Here is a 20,340-nt window from a genome sequence, read left to right as displayed (position 1 = left end):
CTCAAGAACGTACACGTCGCCTAGGCGTAAACAGAAGACTAGCAGCCAAGGTCAGTATTTTGTTGTTAAATAATACATTCAATTTCAGTTTGTTTTTCACCAAACCCTGTTGAATACTCGCAGAGCATTTGGAATATATGACACGCATCACATGGGATCATTCTGTGATCATTCTTTTTTTAAAAGTTTGATGCTGGTCGTGTCAGGGTATAACAGACAGACAGACAGACAGACTTTATTGGCACAATATTGTTGAGCACACACAAGTAACAGGTTATGGCCAATGGATAGTGAGTAACTGAGTCCTTTATGTGTTGCCAGGATGAAGAGGAGATTGTAAAGGGGAAAATCAGTGACAGGAGGGAAGCACACCTTGTTGCTGTTGGTTTCCAGGTAGGTATTAAGTAGTCTTTTGTTCAGAATGAGAACAGACAGTGAGTGAGGTGTGTGCTTTGATGCTGTTGTTGAGTGGTGTGCTAATGAGGAGCAGGTGCAGGTGGTTAGTACTCTGAATCCGGTGAGTGTGATGTTTTGAGGGAGTTACGGTGGAGCCCCGTTGAATCTGTGACAGGTCGCTATAGGGTTATGTGCAACTTAACTTCCGTATTCTGTAAACACACAGATCTTCAGGTCTTTTGTATGTGCTTAGAGAAAAAAATAGCTGAGAATCTGTGGACCAAGTGTGGACTAAAGTGGACCAAGGAAATAAAGTGTAACAATTTTCCAAAATCATAATTTGAGGTATTTTACTTATGATTTTTGACACAATGTATGCCATACGATAAAATCTGGAGACTTTAACCAATTAAAAGTAGACAAGCTTTCACATTTTTTTTTAAAGCTTTAAGTTAATTAACAATTTTAAGGGGTTGAATTCATTAAACAGTTTTTTTTGCACCACACAACATTGCATGCTTTTTATTAATCAACAACAAACAAACAAATTAAACAATCTAAATGTACTGAAATAGTGCAGCAAGTATTTAAATGAGTATATAAAGTATTTTTTATTAATGCATTAGGCAGGCATATTAGACATGACTTGCGTTGCATTCAAAGTGCACATTTTACATTTGATCAGTTCTTGCTTCCCCTGGGAATCTGACCCATGACTGTGGCATTGCTAGCACCATTCTCTACTGTTTGAACTAGTTTTTATTGTTTTGTATTTATGCTTTCCTTTTTCTAAGTGTTTTTATACTGACCTGTAAATGCAATTCATTTGCTTTACCACAGGGGGAGTACACAAATATAGTTACATGTAGTGAACGACATTAAGTAACAACATTAGCAATCTTATGGATCCTACATCCCAGCCCCTTAATTGATTATATTAATGCCTGCTACAGACTGTGTGATTTCCGCAATCCTGTAATATCATTACAAATCGCACTGTATGACATAGAACAAATAAACTTGGGTACGACATGTAGGAAGACTGTACAATGATGACACCTTTTGAATCCTAGGCTACTACGCAAGTTAGTATAAACATCATCAGCATGCGCTAGTGGTAAACAGAAGAGCAAGATGAATTGCACGTTGGCAAACACTTTGTGGTTTTCATACGCACTGAAAAAAAAGAGGAGGAAGCGAAAGAGGAGGATATGGATGTGGTCATGGCTAGGCAAAAGAGTCCAACTTGGCATGCCAATTTTGCAAATGGAGCTTGAGGTAAGTAGTTTTAAGATTTGGTGCCATGTCGCATTGATCAATACGTCTGAAACTGTCGGAAAATTATCGCAGGCTATCTTTGGTCCCAGAACCGTGTCAACGGCCGTCTTTGGACCTCTCTCACTGTCCGATGTAGGACCACCGTTTAAGAGCCACGACCACAGAAAACTTTGAGGAGCCATGATTACAATGTACCTTAAGTTCTTCAAATAGTCCGTACACACAAAAATGTCCAAAAATAGTCCACTGTAAAAATAACAAAACAATGGAAAAGGTCCAAAAATAGTCCAATAAAGAAAAAAAAACAGAAAAGGTTTAAAAGTATAACAAAGGAAAGAAGTCATGGTTAACTTCATCAATAGAGGTTGTTAACTCTGCAAACCACTGAAGTTACTATTAAAGTAAGTCTTGTGCATAAATTATTTTCAAGCATGATGTCTGATGCTGACATGTTATCAGTGCGTCTTTAATGAGGCTGTAAGATTAATCTGAATGCATGAACCTTAAAAGGATTTGAAAAGCTGTCAGCCATATGTGAGACAAACACAAGATAGCAGTTGGTGTGATACTGCACTCTCAGACAACAATAAAGCTCTAGAACCCCATACAAAAATGTAATATATGGCCATATATGTACTTATATTTTAAATAGCATGACATATATCTATACATTTATCTGACTTATCTGAGAACACAATATATGCCTGCAACATATATGAACATTTATGTGTCCAAACATGTGAAGAAAATATTTGAGTTCATCCATATATGATACCATATATCTGCATATATTACAGTATAGCATTGGTTTCTCGCATATATGGACAACATTAAGTATAAATATGTGACATAGATATTTGTTTCCCACATATTTAATAAATGTATGTAAACATACATGCATGTGATACTGATGCATTGAAATAAGTACATATATGCATATATACCTATATGCGTCTTACATATATTTAACATTTATGTGCATGTACTGGAAAATATATGGCACTTACATGAAAACGGCCATTTTTGCTATATTTTGAAATATATGTTTCATATATGTCTATGTCTTTTATATATATGAATTTTGCATATATTCTCATATATGCAGCAGACATACATGGGCACTGACATTATATATGTAAATTACATATATTTACATATATTACATTTCTGTATGGGACGTGCTCATATGGCAGTATGACTCAAATAATACCCTACATTTGAAAAAGCTGAACGGAATGCTGCATTAAAGCGACATGGAGGATAAAAAGGTGACAATTACAGGCTTCTGAGTGACTTTTGCAAGCTGTGCTGAGCGCAAAACACAAAGGACCCAGAGCCAATGTGAGCATGAAGCCTGCAAATGTGCAATTAAGTGGCAAATGGCTCTTGTGTCGAGAAACATGATGGTAGCCGAGGCATAACACAGATTCCGTGGACCGCTCCGGATGGGAACTCCTGCATGTTGGCTTTCCCTGCCCATGGCTTTCTTGGCATGCTTTCTCCCTGCTGATCACAGGCGAGTTGGAGTTCACAGGATGTGCCTGCTGTTTTCCACGCTGCCTCCTGCATGGCAAATGCAGATGTATGACATCAAAATGGTACAATGTAACCCACACGTAAATAACACGTTCCTTATAATTTGTCCCCATGAATCACTGATAAAATTATGGGGGGAATGCCAAAATATAAACAGTAGCTGTCAGAGTAACCCAGGATTAGCATGATTGATATGATTTTCTGACTGTTGTTTTCTAGACCTTTTGCAACTTGGTGACCATTCAGTTGCCATTTAAGCTCTATTACCCAAACCCATGAAACCTACCGACTACTGGGTTTTACAGACAAAAAGAGAATATTTTCAGTTGATAATGTCAATTTTAGTCACAAATCTATTGTATGGCTTTAGAAAGACTTGAAATATAAATGCCTCGATATACTTCAAGCGAATCTGGCAAAAACAAAGTTTGTTTCGACTTTGTTTCGAGAGAACGAAACAGCTTGCCAAAGTGAAGTTTCCAGTGAAGTGTGCTCAAGCTACTACCATTGTAAATCAACTTATTGTCAATCAATCATTATCCGCCAAAGCAAACTTTTCTCCAAACGTTATGACTTAATTTTTTTCAAAATGACATCACAACGGTTTGCTTTTTGATTTGTTTGAAGCATATCTGGCCTTTAAAGTCATACAGGTTTGGGGTGACTTCATTGAATGTAAATTATGACAAACTTGTCATTTTTAGGTAAAAAATCCATTTAAGTTAAGTCTGTTTGTTGTATATTAGCATTTCAGTGCATTTCATCTGGAAAATAATGTGATTCATTAAAATGCATTAAATTACATCCATATCACCAGCTCGAGCTATCTATAGAAACAAACTGTCATGATGAGTCCAATTTCCGCTCCCATATTGTCAGTTTAAGTCTGAAATTACTCAACAGCAAACTTTTTTGGCCATCGTCGATGGCATTTGCAAATGCATTTGGATTCTGTTTACCCTGTCCTCTCTTTGCTGCTCATGTGTTGTTATACTGTAGGTCTGTATTTTAGGACTGTTCTTATTACAGCATTAAAGGAGTAGTTCACTTTAAAATGAAAATTAGCCCTGATTTACTCACCCTCAAGCCATCCTAGTTGTATATGACTTTCTTCTTTCAGACAAATACAATCAGGGTTATATTAAAAAAACACCCTGACGCTTCCGAGCATTATAAGGATTATATATGGCAGTGGATTGCAACCATCAGATTGAAGCTCAAAAAGTGCATCCATCCATTATAAAATAACTCCAAACGGTTCTGGGGGTTAATAAAGGCCAGACGCAAGCAAAACGATGAGTTTGTGTAAGAAATATAGTCATATTTTAAACTTTATAAAGTAAGATTACTAGCTTCCAGCCAAACAAACATACAGATCCGACTTAAGTGTAAAAAATCTTGATTGATCCTTTCTTGTAAACACAGAGATTTTGTTTCGGACAGTAGTCAAATGGATAAATCATAGATAAATCAAGTTGTTCCAAACCTGTATGAATTTATTTCTTCTGCTTCTACACAAAATAAGATATTTTGAAGGTAACCAAACAGTTGATGGGGCCCCATTGACTTCCATAGTATGAAAAATAAAATACTACAGAAGTCAATGTGGAAAACATGTCATTAAAAACCAAATTATGGCTGTTTTTAACACACACACACACACACACACAAACACACACACACACACACACACACACACACACACACACACACACACACACACACACACACACACACACACACACACACACACACACACACACACACACACACACACAAACCAGTAGTACAGTTGTAATTTATAGAATCAGTATACAATACTTAACATATTATTCTTATCAACTTTATGATAAGCATTTTAAGACACAATGGCAGATACAACTACATATTGAATTAGTCTACATTTTACAGATGCAATAATTAAATGAGTAAATTCCTTGTTCGTTGACAGCGACGCCGCTTGACCATGCATTGATTTTTGACGCCTTGGGAGTGAAAACGGGTTGAGCATTTTAATATCCATCTGCTATTTTTCATTACTGTAAAGACATTATCATGAATTAAGAATGCTGAGACGACTTATTTCAAACATGGTTCTTGCAAATTCCTGTTCATATTCTCTAAACAACCAATTAATTTGCCACAGTTAATTTTAAATGACTGAGAAAGTTTCTTTCCATTGTGATGGAGAATGTTTCAGACTCTAATTTGCAAAGCTATAGAGATCACAGTCTAGAGCGGAATGTAATCGATGGAGTTTCAGTCAATATCAAAACATGAATCACAGATTAATGCGGCATCCAGAACATTTCAATCGAACATTCTGTAAAGCTGGATGCTGTGTCTGAATATAAAAAAGCCCCAAGGATGCACATTTATTCCAATAATAACATGATAAATAATAGAAAATCCAACTGACTTTAGCTTGGATTTTGAAAAATGAAGTCATCATTCAGACAGCAGTGTTTGAAGCCCTATAACACTCTCAAACCAATAACAGAAGTCATTAAAGGAATCACCCTGGCCTATAATGAAGATTCTGCTACCATGGCTTTATTTCTTTTGTGGAACTCAAAAGAAGAAATCAGGCAGAATATTTCATTTTTTCTTCTTTTTTTTTAATACAATGGAAGTGAAGGTGTACAAAAAAGACCTCCTAAAATGATAAAATGTTAAAATTAAGCAATCAAGGATGAGAGGCCTTGCTATTTTGTCATATTTTCAGGGCTAAAGGGTGCTCTGCCCATTCCATTTATAAATGGAAAATAGGAAATCTTATGATTGCTTTTAAGTTTTATAGTCAAGCTGGTCTGTTTTATCCAATTCAAATTTTATTTGCTGTAATACAGTGCATTGTTTGGTTACCAAAGCAACAAACAAGGTCAACATTGCAATAAACATATCTATTATAGCACAGTATTTAATTTTTTATTAAATTATTTTATATAGGTAGATTATGATCCAGTATTCAATTTTATTTTGACACAGAGATCGTTTAATGTTGAACCAAATTAATTTACTGACTAAATAAATAAATAAATTCAGAAAATATGACTTCCAATAAAAAATAATACAACTGAAAACTAAAGTAAAAAAGTAATAAAAAAAAAAAAAACATGGTCCATTTTTGAAATTTACTCAATAGTTTACGTTTTGCAAGTACTTATTTTTCCAACATATAGTAGGCTATTAGCTTTTGTAGTGTCATGCATATGAGGTTTCTAAGCAAGAGCAAAAATCTAGCAAGTTGTGTATCAGTTTTAGTTGTGTATCAGTTTTTTTTCCAGCTAAATCATCCCTGCTGTGCATCATAACCATATTCACAATATGACAAGGTCTCTCTTACCTCACGAAAGAACCATAAAGTAGTTAATATACGCTATAGTCTGATTGGAAAATGGAACTGCATTACAACTCAGGTTGTAGCAAAATTCAAGGGCACATGTTCAATCCACTTGACAGCATCTCGGCATCAAACTACATTTTTTTTTGCTGTGACCACTGCTACTTATAGCAAGTACATAGCCAGCCAGTATTCAAAACTATCTGCTTGCGTTAGCTCAATTCTAAACGGTAATCTTATAATAATGTTTTAATTCCAGTGGTACTGGTGGATTTCCGCGGTAAACTCGAGCAAGTCTTTGCGTCATTACGTCACATCTGTACACATAAAGAAGGAGTGTCGGCTAGTAGGCTATATTGCGTGTGATGATGTTGGAGGTGAAGATTTATAGCCTTTTCTCACAGCACTTGATATAATTAAACTTATCAATTTGATAGCGGATCCAGAAAGGTTCAAACTGGAGATTCACCCGTTGTAAAATGCGAAAGACTTCAGACTTCGGAGTGACTACAGGAAAAATAAAGAATGCAACCGGACCCATGCGAAAACAAGGATAAATATCAGAAGGGCATTAAATGTAGTCACGCAATGCTGATGTTCTTAACATTAACAACTTGAGTACAAAGTATAATTTGCACGGTATGACATCAAGCGATTGTTAAGATTTAATCAGCGCGATTTACTGCAATGCTTTTTTTCCCCTTAGTTGGTCAGAACAAAAGTGGATGTTACTTACTTGTTCAGATGACATTCCATGGTGAAAACTCTTATGTTGGTCATACTTCCAAAAATGACAGTATCCACACCGGCGCGGCGACTGACAGCCGCACATTCTCCTCAAAACATAAATTAATCCGCGCTGTGCCGTGACTAGGCACAAACCACGTAAAGTTGATAATTCCGCGAATAACTGCAATTGCAGATTTTGAACAGAGATGGCGACAAAGAGGAAAAACTACAGACTAACAGCTGAATTAGTTCAGTTCTGTTCTGTCTTTCTCCGCCCCCTGCCTGTTTGTTTCCATGGTTACTGTTTTGATCTGAGTTTCAGTTCAGGTGTGTCTAATTAATTAGTCTCGTTAGTTCCTCTGTTTTCTGTCTATTTAAGCATTGTGTTTATTTCAGTTCTTTGTCAGTTCTATGTTAGTTGGTTGTTCTGTATCTGTACCCGAGATCCAGTTTTGAGTTTGTTTTTGAATAAAGCCGCTACACTTAGATCCTGTTTCATGTCTGCTGCAACCTTCTTGTAACAATACCTGTGTTTAACCCTTTAACACATACCTCATCATTCACTACCTCCCACCTCATTTATTTTTTAAACTTAGACATCAACCTTCGTAGTATTTACTCAAACTATCCATAATAAATAGTATAACAAGGAATATATATATATATATATATATATATATATATATATATATATATATATATATATATATATATATATTAAAAAAAATTGTATAGGGTCCCGGTTTATGTTATAGTGTAATTATTTTTTTGCACAACAATAATTTAATTTCTGATGACTCAATGATTGCAATTCATCTTTATTCCTCATGGTGGTAATATCTAGTGGTGGGCAGATGGAGGCTTCGTGAAACACTGAAACAGTTGCATCAAATGTGCCATATTGTGCCGAGGCTTCAAAACAATCCGACACCCGTCTCCACGGTGACCCCTAGTGGTCAGAACACTGTAAATGCAACAAAAACCCAGCCCAAGCATGCATAAAAACACCTTTTACAATCTATTGCAAATTTTTTACTGAAAGTAAAATCTTTCAAATGCAATTATCTAATGATCTAATAAGATTATCATGTGTAAACGTGTTATTTTATCAATTGTCAGGGTTTGTTTTGTTTGTCCTATGAATGGCTCAGCTATACAGGCCAATAAGACTAGTAACTACCTTATTTTAATTATACTAATGTATAAAGTATAAATACAGTATATGTATAAAACATCTCTGGTTACGTATGTAACCCTAGTTCCCTGAAGGGAACGAGACGCTGGGTGAAAACGCTTTGGGAACGCCCCTGCGAGTGCGTCATGAAGCACGTATGAAATCAGTCCAATGGCGAGAATGTCATAGGCGGGTGACGTCATCGACCAGGAAACTATATAAGCACCCCAAAACACAAGCGCGTCAGCTTCTGACAAAACTGAAGCAAGTGCTCACGGGCATGCTGGGAGTATGGCACAGACTCGCAGCGTCTCGTTCCCTTCAGGGAACTAGGGTTACATACGTAACCAGAGACGTTCCCTATCAGGGAACTAGGGCTGCGTGACAACGCTTTGGGAACGCTAATACCAACGCCGCCATAAGAGCAAGTGTCCATCGTGTGAAGTCAGAGCGCACATTCGGACGAAAGCACCTGAGCTCCGGGAGTGGAGCTGAAGTCAAGATGATAAAACTTTACGAATGTATGCGGTGAGGACCATCCTGCCGCATCGCAAACGTCCTGAATTGATACTCCTGACAAAATAGCCTTAGAGGCAGCCATACTCCTGGTTGAATGAGCCCGGACAGCCAAATGAGAAGGCTGACCGGCGGACTCATAGGCAAGTGAGATGGCCTCGACCACCCACTTGCTCAACCTCTGCTTAGATACTGGACAGCCCTTCTTAGGGGGTCCAAAGCAAACGAATAGTTGTTCACTCTTTATCCACAGGGCAGCTCTGTGGACATACGCATCTTGAGCCCTAACTGGGCAGAGCAGATTTAGTTTCTCTTGGTCCGACATCAAAAATGGAGGAGGACAAAAAGCCTGCAGTACAATAGGCCTGACCACATTAGTAGGAACCTTGGGAACATACCCCTGTCTAGAGAGGATGAAAGCCTTAACCATGCCGGGTAAAAAATCCAAGCACGAGGGAGAGACCGACAGAGCTTGAATATCTCCTATTCTTTTTAATGAAGATATAGCAAGAAGAAATACAGTCTTTAGAGTGAGGAATTTCTCAGAAACTTCTTCAATGGGCTCGAACGGTGCTAGAGAGAGACCTTCTAGAACAACCGCCAGGTCCCAGGTCGGCACCCTCGTGCGAACTGCTGGCCCCAGCCTCAGAGTGCCACGAAGGAAACGAGTTACAAGTGGGTGTCTCCCGAGAGAGGCTCCACTTAAAGGGACGTGGTAAGCAGATAAGGCCGCCACGTACACCTTCAGTGTGGAGTGGGATAACCCTGTGGAGAAGCGCTCCTGAAGGAATTCCAGCACTGCACCCACTGGGCAGTTAACTGGGTCCAGCTGGTGTTCTCCACACCAAGAGGTGAACATTTTCCACCTCAAGGCATATAATTTCCTAGTGGCCGGAGCTCTGGAGTGGAGGATGGTCTCCACGACCTCAGTCGAGAGACCAGATTCTATGAGCTGGGCCCCCTCAGAGGCCAAGCCCACAACATCCATAGATCTGGGCAGGGGTGAAGTATCGACCCGCTCGCCTGAGAGAGAAGGTCCCTCCTGATCGGAATCTCCAGGGGAGAGCCGTCGAGGAGAGAAATTAGGTACGCAAACCAAACGCAAACTGGGCCGGCCAGTACGGGGCTACCAGCAGTAGACTGACCCCATTCTGGCGAACCCTCTCCAGAACTCCTGGGAGCAGAGCAATCGGGGGAAATTTGTACAGGCGTGACCTCGGCCACTCCTGTACCATCGCGTCCAACCCCAGAGGGGCTGGAGGACTTAGGGAAAACCACAGTTTGCAGTGTGATGTTTCCCTGGATGCAAATAGGTCTACCTCGGCACGACCGAAATGTTTCCATAGGAGCTCCACCACCTCGGGGTGGAGTCTCCATTTCCCGGGCCTCGGCCCCTGCCTCGACAGGATGTCTGCCCCCTGATTTAAATACCCCGGGATATGAATCGCCCTCAATGAAAAAAGCTTCCCCTGGGACCATAGAAGGATCTGGCGAGCCAACTTGTATAACGGGCGTGAACGCAGACCCCCTGATGGTTTACATAAGAGACCACCGATGTGTTGTCTGACCGGACAAGAACATAATGACCTCTCAGGTCTGGGAGGAAGTGTTTCAGAGCCTGAAACACTGCCAGCATTTCTAGACAATTTATATGCCATTGAGGATGATGGTCCTGCCACAGACCCTGAGCTGAGCGACCACTCATGATCGCCCCCCAGCCTGTGAGAGAGGCATCCGTCGTTAGTGTTACACGACGACACGGAGCCCCCAACACAGGCCCTTGGGACAGGAACCAAGGTTCTTTCCACACAGCCAGGGCACGGAGACACCGTCGCGTGACCCTGATCTTGCGGAGCGGGTTTCCCCTCGGGGAGAACCCCTTGGTCCTGAGCCACCACTGCAGTGGTTCATGTACAGCAGGCCGCACGGTATAACGTTGGACGCTGCTGCCATCATACCCAGAATTCTCTGATATTCTTTTACAGTGAGTGACTGGCCTAGCTTTGTCGTTTGACGGCTAAGAGAATCGAAACAGTACGAGCAAGAGACAGATGTGCCTACATCATCGTCAAATCCCAAACCACACCCAGAAAAGTGGTCCTCTGTACTGGAGAAAGCACACTCTTCTTGGTGTTGAGCCTCAACCCCAACTTTTTTATATGGGCGAGAACGACATCTCAATGCCGAATTGCCTGATGCTCCGATTGAGCCAGAATCAACCAATTGTCGATATAGTTTAAAATGCGGATGCCCTGGAGACGCAGCGGAGCCAGAGCTGCATCCATACATTTCGTGAAAGTTCGGGGAGACAGTGCTAGGCCGAACGGAAGAACCCGATATTGGTACGCTTTGACCTCGAAAGCGAACCTCAGGAACTTCCTGTGTTGTGGAAGGATGGAAATGTGGAAGTATGCGTCCTTTAGATCTATCGTGACAAACCAGTCCTAGGACCTGATCTGTGACACGATCTGCTTGAGAGTCAGCATCTTGAACTTGAGCTTCCCTACTGAGCGATTTAATAGGCGCAGATCTAAAATTGGACGCAACCCCCCATCCTTGTTTGGAACGATGAATTATCGGCTGTAATAACCCAACTCCCTGCTGGGAGGAAGAACTCGTTCTATAGCCCCCTTCAGCAGAAGAGTTTTCACCTCCTGTTCTATAACCAGAGCCAGCTCGGGGTCCACCACTGTGGGAAGAACCCCTCTGAAGCGACGCGGGCGTGATCTGAACTGAATCGCGTACCCATTCTCGTTAGTCTGCAGGACCCATTGAGATACATTTGGAAGGCTTTTCCACTCTGCCAAAAATTCTACTAAGGGTACCAGTCTCTCGAGACTGGTCTCTGGAATATTTTGAGTGGCAGACACAGTGCCCTGTAACGGCGCACCGGCAGGGAACAACTGGTCTGACCGCTCTAGACCACTCCTCAGAGTGGGCGAGCGTCCCTCGGGAAAGCGCTCGCTGGGACCGTCTACGCCCCGGCATGCAGGCGGGGTTGGTAGAACGGGCCCCTGAGGGCACCGAGAGAGAACGGGCGCCGTGTAATGCGGCGAACACCTTCCCCTATTGGTGGGGACCACCCTCAGCATCCTGATGCTGATGCTTCTTCGACGAGGCCTTCTTGGCAACAATAACTGTCCTCAGATCAGCCCTGCCCCTAGACGACCTCGTCTGTGAGCGCCGTGTCACGTCCCAGTTTTGCTGAGGAGGAGCACGAGACGCGACGCTCTGTTTTTGTTGCGCCCGGTGTGAGGAGCTACTCGACGGCCGGGGCTGCTCCCGCCCAGCAGCCCCGGAGACATGAACACGGAGGGGGAGAAATTTCTGGAGCGCCGCCGCCTGCTTTTTCTCTTCCTGAAACCTCTCGATGACCGAATTTACTGAGTCACCGAAGAGACCAGCAGTTGAAAGCTGGGCATCCAGGAGAATAGATTTTTCCTTTTCTTTCATGTTGGACAAATTCAATCATAAGTCTCTCTCCGTTGCCACCATGGCTGCCATAGAACGGCCCACTGATTTAGCCGTCTCATTGGTGGCACGGAGAGATAGATCTGCTGCCTGATGTAATTCTCGAATTACGTCAGCACTAATTTCATCCCCCTCACTCATATCTTTTAATAGGTCTGTTTGATATGCTTGTAATATCGACATAGCGTGTAAGCACGCTGCCGCTTGACCTGCCGCCGAGTAAGCTTTGCCCACCAAAGCCGAAGTATTTCTTAATGGCTTTGTGGGCAATACCGGTGTCTTAAATGACGATGCCGTAACTGGAGATAGATGGCTCGGTAGCGTTTCTTCAGCCTTAGGCATCGCCCCATAACCATAATTCTTAGCCCCAGAAATATTTGAATAAACAGATGTTTGCTGTCTAAATATTCTGGATGACACTGGTCTTTTCCATGACCTCGACACCTCGGTGTGGAGGTCAGGAAAGAACGGAAGACACCGGCGTGGAGGTGCAGCACGAGAGGGCAGAAATCTTTCATCTAGTTTACTTTTTTAACGAGATTCCTGTCTATCAGCTGGCAACTCGATGCTTAATTTTTCTACAGCACGAGTGAGCACCTCCATAAGCTCCTCACTAGCAGTAGACTGAAGTGACGAGTCCCCAGTCTCTGCTGTATTAATACTTTCAACATCCATATCGTCAGAACTGGATAATTGAAGTGATGGTGCCTCAGCCCGGGTGGAAGAAACCGCAGCGCGTGCTTCTGAACCCGGATCTGAGGCACTGGATCTACCAGGTAAGGGCTGAGATAAGGCAGAGCCCGTCTCAATCCCTGCTGATAGATCCATTTGCGATCCCCACGATTGAAGCCTTCACTGTGCCTCGGCAGCAGCGGGACCCGAACCGCGGGGAACGCGCACCGAACCACTCTCCTCGAAGAGGGCTCGTCGGGAGCGGAGCGTTTTCATGGACAAACACTTGCAATGCTCACAACCAGCTCCCTCGAGAGCTGACTGGGCATGCTGCACTCCCATACAAACAACACACAGATTGTGAGTATCCCCACCCGTGATATAACGTGGGCAGGGATGAACACACTTTCTGAACTGCTGTTCGCTCGCCATATTATATATATATATATATATATATATCGTCTCTTTATAGTTTTTTTTATATGTGAAAAACTCCTGCCTAGCAATTTCTAAGGACAGACAAAAACACTTTGAGACACAGACTGATATATTCACACACAGAGCGCTTGCTGAAGACTCAGAAGCTGACGCGCTTGTGTTTTGGGGTGCTTATATAGTTTCCTGGTCTATGACGTCACCCGCCTATGACGTTCCGTCTCGCCATTGGACTGATTTCATACCTGCTTCATGACGCACTCACGCAGGGGCGTTCCCAAAGCATTGTCACGCAGCGTCTCGTTCCCTGATAGGGAACTGATCAGAGATCAGGTAAAACCCACAGACACTTGTTCATTGGTTCTCAGTGACTCCTCATGATTCATGGGTTGACAGATCATCGCTACCAGCGGTGAACCATTGAAATTTCGAAGTGTTTCGAAACAGTTATGACGTAATGAAGCCTCGTTTACTGAAATCACGTGACTCTGGCAGTTTGATACACGCTCCGAACCATTGATTCGGAAGCCTTCGAAGCTTCATGAAGCAGTGTTTTGAAATTGCCATCACTAGTAATATCTGATACGCAATGATGACGTGATGTTTCACTCAATTACCACAGGCAGAAAACTGAAGAATACACAAGTATCACCAACAAATCTTGAAATGGATCAGCGATTTACAGCAGAAAATGTACTGAACGCAATCAAATATTAGTGTAACTGTCAATTGATAGTGGATCTGGTGAAAAAGCTGTCAGCGAACAAAATATTGATTTTGAAGACGTTGAAAACACTAGTTATTAGAATATGATTGATATCCCCAATATGAGCAAGATGCTGGGAAATGTGCTATAATAAGGACAGTGATGATGGTAAAAAGCATCTGCTCAAATTGAAACCTTCCAAGTTCCAAAATGTAAGAAAATATGTTTTATTTTATTATTTTGTAATTGTTATTAAAATAGCAGGAGAGCTTTTATACTTTTAAATACAGTTAGTGATCGATCCTTATTAGATATAGATCCGTATAGATTCTGCATATAAATCTGGGTCGCTAAAGACCCGAATATGTAATAATGTGATTGTTGAAACATTCATGCATTTAAGGGTTGAATAGTCTAAATTCTGATTATTTTTACTAATTTAATATTTTTCCCATATTCACTGCTGTGTCCTAATCAATTGTGTATGCTTAAAATCTAGTGTGACTGCCTCTTTTAAAAGCATTTATCTTGTCTTAAATTCTGCAGTCTCTCCATCTGAGCTTCCCCCACCCTGTCTGTCAAATCCCTGGGCTTTAACAAATCATTAGCAGGCTGATCTTGCTTTTTTCTAGCCCCCCTTTCTTGCACTCTGTTTCTTGTCTCTCTCATAAACACACTGCAAGTGTTCTCATAATCACAGTGTAAGCTTCCTGTGCAGGGTTTGGCATTAACAAAATGTCAGATAAATTCCCCTCAAGGCCCACCAGGCTGTTAAATTAAGCACAACATGCAAAAATGGACCTCTAATGAAGTGCATTATCCTGAGGTAGAGAATATTCATTTAGTGGCCCGTTGGTCTCTTTTCCGCCCCTCTTCTTGTGCCATAATTTTCTCTCCTCTCAAAATGAGAGCGAATTCAACAAAAGAAGGGAATGGAGAGAATAAAAATGTTCTGAATTATGCCTCTTGTCTCAAAGGCATGTTTTCAAGAAGAAGAGAGATAAAAGCCTTGAACAGCATGAAAAGCATGAAAAATGGGCATTTAAAAAAAAATCTGATGGCCAGTGCACTGTCATTGTGAGCTATTGTGTGTCCAGGCCCTAAAAGAGTGTTTTCCAGTTGCATTTATCTGCTTTTTGATGTGTTGTGGTGGCCTATTGCAGCGATGACAGAAGAACATCAGTCCTGTCACAGACCCTTAACAAACACCTTCCACTTTCACAGTATATCCCATTTCTCCATCTTTATTTTCTCTTTTATCTGCATACTGTAGACAGGGGACCCTATGTTTTACTCATTATTTGAGCATGTGAATCAAACAAATTAAATTAAATAAATAAATACAAATATAAAACATAAAATCATAAAACATGGTATGCGCTAAAAGCCAAGTTTATCAAGATGTTTCCAAAATAAAGACAGCAGTGTTTTATTTCATTAAATATTTTTAGAGCATCATAATTATATTTTGCATCATAATAAAGAAAGAAGTCCCTTGTGCCCACCAAAGCTGAATTTATTTCACAGTAGGTTTATATTGTGAAATAGTATTAAAATGTATAGTATTTCAAAATATAATGTATTCTCGTGATAGCAAAGCTGAAATTTCAGCAGCCATTACTCCAGTCATCAAAGTGCAGCCATATCACCCTGTAGCCCAAGTCTGGTTGCCCACTGAAGCTGAGCAGGATTAAGCCTGGTCAGTACCTGGATGGGACACCTTCTGGGAATACCAGGTTGCTGCTGGAGGAGGTGTTAGGGTGCTCACCCTGTGGTCTGTGTGAGTCCTAACGCCCCAGTATAGTGATGGGGACACTATACTGTCAAAGAGCACCGTCCTTCAGATGAGACATTAAACTGAGGTCCTGACTCTCTGTGGTCATTAAAAATCCCAGGGTGTCCTACGGAAAAAGAGTAGGGGTTTAACCCCATTCTCCTGGGCAAATTTGTCCATTGGCCTCCGTTCATCATGGCCTCCTAATAATCCCCATTTACTGATTGGCTTCATTCCTCTTGTCTCTTCTACATCAGAAAGCCGGTGTGTGGTGGGCGTTCTGGCACAATATGGCTGCCGTCGCATCATCCAGGTGATGCTGCACAATGGTGGTTGAGGAGATTCCCCCTTCCATATGTAAAGCACTTTTAGTACTCAGAAAAGCGCTATATAAATGTAACAAACTATAATGAAGAATTCACAATCCTTCAGAAATCATTATAACATGCTGATTTGGTGCTCACAATACATTTTCTAATTATTATCAATGTTGAAAACTGTTTTTATTGCTTAATATTTCTGTGGAAGCCGTGATGCACTACTATTGAGAAGTTCGGGGTAAGTAATATTTAACAACAAAAAAAGGAATAGTTTTATTAAACAAGGACACATTCAATTGTTTAAGAGTGACAGTAATAGCATTTATAATGTTACAAAAAGATTTCTATTTGAAATAAATGGTAATTGAGCATCAATAACAATTGATCACAAAGTCAACACAAATTTGTGTATAAAATATATAGGCCTATTATTTTAGTTAATGAAATATAAATCTAAGGTCAATAGTGTTATGGGGAAAAAAAGTGAAATACTTTTGACAATCACATGTGTTGCACTAATTTTAAATGTGTTTAATAATGTAATTTAACACATTGTAATTTTGTTTTCATATCTTATCGGTAAACATTTTATCAAAAGCCCTGTGTTACTCCTGTGTTACTCCTATGTCCTGTATGGTCACGGGAATGCTGGAGCTTATCTCAGTGTGTCTGTCTGAAAGCAGGGAAACACCCTGGACGGAACCACACTCCCCATTTGCCATTATTCAGACAAAATCAAAAATATGGCACAAATGGCTAACAAAAAAACAATACCTGGCAGTAGAACTGAGTGTCTATGAGCAAACATTTCAAAACATATATTACAAATCTGAAGGAGTCAAGCAACTGTATAGAGATGAATGTGAATGCTAATGGCTAGCTTTCTCCAGGAATTACACAGACTCCTTGCTAAAAACAAACAGAGGTTTGATGGCACTTCAGCTCCGCAGTGTTTACCGTCTTTGGGGAAATCAGCCAATGGCTTAGTTATAGTTGTCTCTGCATATTAAACTGAGATAGGGAAAATAACACACTTCATCTTTAAAAGCGGAACTAAATGTATTAAAACAGGATGCAATCGATTTTACAATCAAACATTTATTACAAGGCAGTTAATTGTGATATTGTTTTTAATATATTGATAAAAAAAAAACTACAAATGCTGAGTCTGTTTACATTGCACTACTTCGCTTTTCATCTACAAAATACATCATGTTTACACTCTAGTTTCTGATTGATCAGGGAAGTTCATGTATATTCTTTGGACAGCATCACAGACATCACACAATTTATAAAAGACTGATGGACAACTGTGTGTCACTGCACTCTGGGCCGACTGGGTGATTGTGGCATAATCTCACCAGCTGCAAATTCACTTACTCATAAGGGACACGATTTCATGAGCTTATGGATTATCTCAGATTCATTTCTATGAAGCACTGAACTCAGCGATTTGGAATTCTAAATATTGTTGTCCATGTCCCATTGCAACACATTCTCACTCCCAACTTGTCACAAATGGACGCTTGGTCAAGACCCCTTGATGTTACTTTTTAAAGCACCGGGCGTTTTAAAGGAGGGGTTAAACCATCCGGGGCACAGCACCCTTATAACACCTCCGGTTCTACTTGCACTTCTCTGAGCAAGATTAGAACCGGTGTTTCCAAGATGGGAGACAGGCATGGCCACAATGACTTGATCTGACACAGAAGGCAAACAACTGATAGCAATGGAGTACCCGGCACATCGAAAAATTATGCTATCGGGGGACCCTGTGCTTTAAAAGTGACACCAAGGGGTCCTGACCATGCATCCATATGTGACTAGTTGGGGGTGAGAACGTTTTGCCCAATCAGAAAAGACCTACGATCCGTGCACTAGCTGAGAACAACTGGCAAACATTGACTGTGCATATATAATTATAAACGTTCTATAAAGTAACTGCGTCCCAACATTTTTTCTTGACACTCATTCAGAAGATCTGAATGCAGAGCATTAGCTATATTCCGTCCATTACAGAGACAATATTTAGTGGTTACTTAATAACTCATAAGGAAATTACAAAATTAGTCACGCATTAGAAATTAATTATTGACTACTTTAAAGTGTGAAATTGAAATTTGACAGCAGAAAAGCATTTAAGAATAAAGATGAATACTAGTGATGCACTGATGTTTAAACAGTTACAACTGATTTGAAGTCTTTTAAAATAACACCAACACCAAATTTAAGAATTCATAAGAGAAAATAATACTAAGCAAATGAGAAATGAAAAAAAAAAAATGCTGAAGTTATTTTATATGCAAAACCTGCTGGAAGCTACTTTATGGCAAATAATCCTTCCCCCGTGATTTTTTTATATAGTCTTGCTGCATAATTTGGTAAAGCATAACATGCATGTCACTTCCATCATAAGCAAGGGTTTCTTATGTAGAGTATATACAGTTTATTATAAGTGTGGATGAATCTGCCAGTCTACTGTTTATGATGGCATATCCATAATTCTTCATCATAGACTAATTCATTAGGGTTTGAAATTAACTTTTTGGTAAACTTGTCAATGATAAAGAGAATATATCTGCTACAATATATTAAAAAATACTTAAATCGGATAATTGTTTTCTTTGACTTTTCCACATACAGACGACGCCATTGTCAAAGCCCAATTCACATGTATAATACGCATGTGCATGCTGTCATCATTTTCAGAGATTCACGTTTTTGCTGTTTACACGGAGACTGTTTTCAGAAAAACCTGCAATTTGAAACCCGTTTTCAAAAGTTTGCGCTTTCAGGTGCCCATAATGCCATTGTCGTGTAAATGAACGGACAAACGGTGTCATGTTGACAGCACCAAAAACAGAACACAAGACATGAAAGCTGAGCAAAATATAATATGTATATATACAAATGAAATGTTTGCCAGCTCAACCATTCCCACAAAATTAAGAGGCCATCTAGCTAGTAACACCTACTCTTGGTGAGTGTTAATTTTAGACACTATTTTATTTAACTTCTCATACACATCATTTTAGCTCATGAATTTACTTGTGTGACGTCGCTGTTGTGTCAGCAGCACAAATTTAGTTCTAATGGCTTTTGAAAGCTTTCTTATAAGTGATGCGGTAGACTTCCTGTAGAGAGAGAAGTGTGCTTGATTTTAGTGAGAGTGTGTCGGGTGTAAGCAAAGCTGCGACTCTGAGCACCACAGGAGACAGTAGCTTAAGCTCAAAATAACTGAATGATTTGTTTTTACACTTTCACATACCAATATCATTGGTAATGGTTCAACACTCATGGCATGCTATGGAGAATCTACATATGTGTTGAATCTTTAAACGTGCTGTGACTTTATTAAAACACTGTAGTCTCGTCTAGAGTTAGACTGTTTTATTGTGTGATATCAGGGATCTTAAGTCATCTATCACTAATGTTTAAAGTAGGTGGCATTCAAATAATATCCAGATTGACTATAAAAAGATTTCATATGGTAAACAATAACAACAAAACAGTTTGTTGAACTGTTGATTGCGTCTTTCAGCAGTTTTCAAGTGGTTGATGAATAGAAAAAAATCTATTCACTGTCTGTGTACAATGCTACGGAAGCAGTGTGTTATCTTAAGTCTCCAAGCACACTGACTTTTGGTCCTGTCAAACGCGTTCAAAAGTTCACTGTGTAGAAATAATGTCAGTGTAGTGCTGCCAAACCTGCCGATGGCTTTGAAAACATCTGTTTCATTCACACAACACTATTTAAAAGAAGCTAAATTAAATTTCAGTCAACAATTTTATCTGTCACTTTTCCTCCAGGAAAAGCATGGAAAAATTCTGAGCATGAACCTTGAATGCTTTCCCTTGAGCAGATTGAAAAGAGCTATGAGGCCAGGATTCTCAGAAAATACACACAATATAGCAGTTAAACAATGTTAAATGAAAGCAGTCAACTAAAAAAAAGCACAAAACAGGATTTCTAATAAATACTTGCAACTT

Source organism: Siphateles boraxobius, unplaced genomic scaffold (assembly GCF_051911475.1).
Source record: "Siphateles boraxobius isolate OS27281-9 unplaced genomic scaffold, OSU_SipBor_1 30, whole genome shotgun sequence".
Classification (NCBI taxonomy): domain Eukaryota; kingdom Metazoa; phylum Chordata; class Actinopteri; order Cypriniformes; family Leuciscidae; genus Siphateles; species Siphateles boraxobius.
The sequence above is the reverse complement of the archived record's forward strand: the minus strand, read 5'-3'. Positions refer to the sequence as shown.